This window comes from Schistocerca piceifrons, chromosome X, assembly GCF_021461385.2.
Source record: "Schistocerca piceifrons isolate TAMUIC-IGC-003096 chromosome X, iqSchPice1.1, whole genome shotgun sequence".
In the NCBI taxonomy this organism is placed as follows: domain Eukaryota; kingdom Metazoa; phylum Arthropoda; class Insecta; order Orthoptera; family Acrididae; genus Schistocerca; species Schistocerca piceifrons.
Window position 1 is genome coordinate 415,297,462 of NC_060149.1, and position 6,213 is coordinate 415,303,674.

The 6,213-nt window shown below is 44.7% G+C and overlaps 1 non-coding gene across 1 annotated transcript; it reads right to left on the reverse strand.

Moving 5' to 3' along the window:
• Nucleotides 1–697: 697 nt before the first annotated feature.
• Nucleotides 698–772, reverse strand: Trnas-cga. The gene has a single exon. It is a non-coding gene; the product is annotated as a tRNA-Ser (tRNA).
• Between the last annotated feature and the right edge of the window lie 5,441 nt (nucleotides 773–6,213).

Consider the following 6,213-nt stretch of genomic DNA (forward strand, 5'->3'; position numbering starts at 1 on the left):
AACTAAAATTATTGGAGGCAAATCGGCAACAGTTGGCTAGATGATGGTCTGAATGTAGCCTAAAATATTTAGTGCTTCCTCTACAAACTTCAAACATATACCGTCATTGAAGGCTATGTATCGCCACAGCAACACTTCCGTACGTCTCTGCCTGATACACTAAATTAGCTGTACCTCTTCTGCTGAATACTTCACTTGAAGACAACCATTACTCACACTAACAAGGAAATGGTCCAGTCCGAAATGTCGAACCTACCCTGAAATTATTCGCACAGGAATATTACAACGAAAGCAATGCACTGTCAAAATATTAGCTGCTGAGACGCACTATAAATATTTTTTATGGTACTGTTACTCATTTTTGCCACAAAAAGAGCCTTTGGTTTGTACGACCCTTCCCGCCCAGTGAGTCAATCGCCGAGTAAGCAGACGCAGCCATTGCGAGAGCGTAACGCAAAGTCCAAAGTGCACACAGGTGAATTTTAAGCACTTAAGCCATACCGAACATGTCTCAAATCGTTAATATTTTGAATAACTTGCAGTTCATATCGACAGCTAAATTGTTGCAGATGTAATTGTTACACAAGTGACTAGCAGAGGAAAGAACATCAACACTGTATGAAGTTACTAGATTGAAATTTTCACTCTACAGCGGAGTGTGCGCTGATATGAAACTTCCTGGCAGATTAAAACTGTGTGCCGGACCAAGACTCGAACTCGGGACCTTTGCCTTTCGAGGGCAAGTGCTCTACCAACTGAGCTATGCCCCGGCCTCAAAGCTGTGTGAAGTTTCTGTATGAAGTTACAATACAGACGACTTCCATCAGTCGGGAGTTTAATTTGTTGGCATTAAATATTTTATAACACTGCCTGTAGCACAGTTTTTCGATAACTTCTGAATAATGTATATTCTCCTAACAATGAAATAGTTCAAATGGTTCTAATGGCTCTGAGCACTATGGGACTTAACTGCTGACGTCATCAGTCCCCTAGAACTTAGAACTACTTAAATCCAACTAACCTAAGGACATCACACACATCCATGCCCGAGGCAGGATTCGAACCTGCGACCGTAGCGGTCGCGCGGTTCCAGACTGTAGCGCCTAGAACCGCTCGGCCACATCGGCCGGCCAATGAAATAGTTCCTTCCAGAATGAGATTTTCACTCTGCAGCAAGTTTCAAATAGTTCCTTGTTTATAATCTGTATGCATTACAAAAATCCGAAGTGTCTAGTGAATGACGTAAAACAAACGTTTTCCTTACTCCAGGCACAACTGATACTTCCACTGTGGTGGACTAAGAAATGGCCGTGGCTGTTGTCCTGCGTCTTGTGGTGCTACCAGGCGTACTTTGTCATATTCGTAATATGTGGTGATTCAGACTGACAATGCAGTAATGACTAAATTTTAAAAATACTGTTCCGCTGATAAACCTGTAATGACAAAGAGCGATCGGAAATTATATTGGCTGACAGTTTTCTGAAAACTGCTTTCCGCTATTGACATTTCCTTTTTTTTACCGAGAGACTGAATTACACTATTAGATCCTGGTGGAATCCGAATTATACTAACAGTCTTTTCGTCGTCCTCATAAAGACATACGGGTTATTATATCCAAGCCAAGAGACCAAAAAAAAGCAATGAATTATTTTCTGCAAATGGTAGGAAGATGTTTCTGATGTAGCACTGAAAATTTTCTCCCACATTTTTCCTCATTTTGCTACACAGGTTACAAGACTTCTGCAAGTAAACAGTCCTTTTCTTTTAATTTTCGGTTCTAATTTGCATTGATGTTCCTGAAGATAGAATAAAGCTGCTGAAACACTAATCCTCCAGCACTTATTACTGGTATTTTTGTGCACGCGTGTATCATAGCAGTCATCGACTGCACAAGTAACACTCTTTTTTTCGTTGGAAAAGATAAAGTGCGGCTTATACGCAGTTCTTGCACGAAACCTGACCGATTGGCATTATATACAGCGCTTTAAGGGATAACAAGGCGCTTCGTCTTCACGTCAGCTATGAATTTCTCTGTAGTATTATTTGTTAATGACATCTCCTCTACAGGAGGGAAATCCAGAGAGAAACATGCCGGATTCTTTCGAGAGCAATATCAGCCGGAATCAATATCTCCAGAGTGGAAAGACCAGCACTATGCATCCTCTGAGAAAACATAGAGATAGTCGTTCTCCCCGCCGACAAGGAGAACGCTACTGTCATGCTTGAGTGATGCGACTATCAACAGAAGATGCTGCAATTACTAGACGACCCAGAATATCGGAAAATGAAAACAATCACGACTAAGAAGATACAACAAAGCATCTCCAATTTCCTGACTTCACCAACGCTCGGCGGTAACACGGAGGATATACGGCCTTCCAAAGACACTAAAAGATGAGATGCGGCCGATAGTTAGCAACATAAGGGCACCGACGTACCCGCTTGTACAACACCTGGCGGGCCTGCTACGACCCTTCCTGGGCAAATGTGTGCATGACTTCCGGAATTCGACGGACTTCATTGGTCGCCTAAAGGAGCTAACTTTAGAAGAATCCGACTTCATGGTCAGCTTTGGTGTCGTGTCACTACTTACACGAGCCCCCCGAAAGATTATATCAATTTAATATGTGAGAAATTCGGGGCAGATCTGACAAAACTCTTCAGGCATCTGTTAACATCGACCTTCTTTATCTTCAACGGCCAATACTACGAGCAGACCGATGGAGTGGCCATGGTGAACCCTCTCTCTCCGGTGGTAGCCAACCTATTCATGGAGAGCTTCTAAGAAGTAGCCCTGGAAGTTAAGCCTCTAGGTTTCTTCCGATACGTGGACGACACATTTTTAATTTGACCACAAGGAACAGATCAACTACAAATATTTCTAAAGCATCTTAATACCATCCACAACACCACAACAACATACAATTCATTATAGAAATCAAGAAAGATGGACAACTATCTTTTCTTGTGTAACGCAAGTCAGATGGCTCGCTAGGTCACAGTATGTACCGCAAGGTAACACAAACTGGCGTGTACCTACATGCTTTCAGCTGTCACCATCCGGCTCCGCTAATCGGAGTGCTTCACACATTGGTACACACAGCACATACGATCTCAGACGAACAGAACCTATCAGTGGAACTCAAACTTCTTGAGAGTGCGTTCCGCAAGAATGGATACGGTAACAACCAAATCCAAAGTGCCTTCCGACAACAGAAGCTCAGCAGGGACCAAGATGAAGAACAAACGGAAGAAGAGAAAAAATGACTGGCGTTTCTACCTTTTGCAAGCAACGTGTCATCTAGAACAGAAGACTATTGAGGCAACACAAGATCGCCACGCTCTTCCGATCACTGGCTAAGACGCGCGCCGTACTAGGAACGGTGAAAGACGACGTCGGCCTCAGGAAAGCGGGTGTATACAAAATTCCGTGCGACTGTAGCAGACAGTTCGTATGGTGGAAAATCGGTGCGAAAAACACCAACACTACACCCGCCTACGACAACCAAGTCAATCTTCACTAGCACAATTTTCCATAAACACCGGACACACAGTGAATTAAGACGAGACAAAAGTACTGGCTTCCACAAATAACTACTGGGACTACATCTTTAAAGAGGCCATAAAAATTCGCGTAACAGACAACCTAGTCAACAGGGACACTGGTTACCAACTCAGTGAGGCCTGGGAACCAATACTAAGCTCTATCAAGAAGCAACGGTGCAAAGCGAACACGAGATCATACCCCCACGGCCGCCGAAGAGATACTACGCCCCCTGCCCCCCCCCCCCTCGATCCGCCACCACCAATCACAGCCAGCGCTTCCCCCTCCCCCCACCACAGTACACACGGCGCGACGTCAGAGCACGGGCCGGCCACTGTGACCGAGTGGTTCTAGACGCTTCTGTCGGGAAACCCGCTACGTTCGCGGGTTCGAATCCTGCCTAGGGCATGGATGTGTGTGATGTCCTTAGGTTAGTTAGGTTTAAGTAGTTCTTAGTTCTAGGGGATTGATGACCTCAGATGTTAAGTCCCATAGTGGTCAGAGTCATCTGAACCATTTTCGGCGCACGGAATCGCACCTGGACCCGCGAGGGATAAATACTATACACAGAGAGCGGACAGACCATTGCATCACCACCTGATGATGGCGGAACGGTTATTCGCCGAAATATCGGGGGCATTCGACGATCGTATCCGGCTGGAAACCCTAGGACCCTTCGAACGGCATATACGCTGGGAAAGCCTCAGATCACATATCTCCTCTACACATTTATTAGAGGTAAACTTCGTATTTTTGCGACTTTCTTCGCCGTATAACCAAGTCGAAATAGCCTGTAAATCAGTGATGTTCACCTCACTCGCAATTCAGAGCCCTGAGTTTCGCAGATCTCCCTCGCTACTAGTGCACTGACTCTCACGAGTAGTTCTAAATCTTTCGATTAGTTTTTCATTCACTGACTTTTGTTTGACACTGAAAGCATTTATTGAACATGTTTTCTTTTGGCGTGGAAGATACTCTGTTTTTGTTCTGGACTTTAGCTAGCGTAAAAATCATCCTTTAAAGCACAGTTCACAGAATTGCCACAGTTATTACCTTTTCTTCTAACGTTTCCACAAATTCTAACGAAACGTCTACATCATTCGAATTAATGTCCAAAGAAATTAACAGCACATATATAGTTTCTAAGGAGACAAAGTTTATTTCGATTGCATAGCATGTTCTTCATACACTGAAGAACCAAAGAAACTGGTACACCTACCCCATGTCGTGTAGGGGTCCCACGAGCACGTAGAAGTGCCGCAGCACGACGTGGCATAGACTCCACTAATGTCTGAAGTAGTGCTGGGAGGGAATTTACACCATGAATCCTGAAGGGCTGTCCGTAAGAATACGATGGGGTGGATATCTCATCTCAACAGCACGTTGCAAGACATCCCAGGTATACTGAATAATGTTTGTTTTTGGGCAGTTTGTTGGCCAGCGGTAGTGTTTACACACAGAGGAGTGCTCCTGGAGCCACTATGTAGCAATTCTGGACGTGTGGGGTGTCGCATTGTCCTGCTGCAATAGCACAATCCGTCGGAATGCACAATGGACATGAATGAATGCAGGTGATCAGACAGGATGCACACGCCCCACTCAGCCTACACCAGCTTGAACAGTCCCCTGCTGTCATGCAGGGCCCATGGATCCATGAGATTGTCTGCATACCCGTACACGTCCCGCTCCATATAATTTGAAACGAGCCTGGTCCCAACAGAGATGTTTCCAGTTATCAACTGTCCAGTGTCGGTGTTGATGGGCCCAGGCGAGGCGTGAAGCTTAGTGTCGTGCAGTCGTCAAGGGTACACGAGTGGTCCTTCGGCTCTGAAACAACATATCGATGATGTTTCGTTGAATAGTTCGCATGCTGACACTTGTTGATGGCCTGGCATTGAAATCTGCAGCAATTTGCGAAGTGTTGCACTTCTGTCACCTTGAATGATTCTCTTCAGTTGTCGTTGGTTTCATTCTTGCAGGATCTTTTTCCGGCTCCAGCGATGTCTGAGATTTGATGTTTTACCGGATTCCTTATATTCACGGTACACTCGTTAAGTGGTCGTACGGGAAAATCCCCACTTTATCGCTACCTCGGAGATGCTGTGTCCCATCGCTCGTGCGTCCGCTGTAACACCACGTTCAAATTGACTTACATCTTGGTAACCTGCCATTGTAGCAGCAGTAACGGATCTAACAACTGCACCGGATACTTGTTGTATATGGGTGCTGCCGACAGCAGCGCCGTATTCTGCCTGTTTTCATATCTTTGTATTTGAATACGCAAGCCTGTATCAGTATCTTTGGCGCTTCATTGTATTTCGTCTTTGCAATGTTGAAAACATTAATTGGATCCCACATTACTCAAAAACTCTGTAACCTCTATAAAGAGAGATGCTATTAGCAACTACTGGTAATTATTAGGGATATTTAATGAGTTACAAATGCGAGCCAGTGCTAACTGTGAATAGTTGCGCCAGAGAAACTATCAACGGAAACTGGAATTCTCTTTACAAACTATGATAGCGTTGTGCCCTCTTACCCAAAGATATGTGCCCGCCAGGTTGCGTATGCGCTGTCTGCTACACCTACGACAGGGGTGTACATCTTTTGCCTCCTGGCGAGCTATGAATTTGGCAATTATCAACTTTTTTTTTTAAGATACTTGCAGT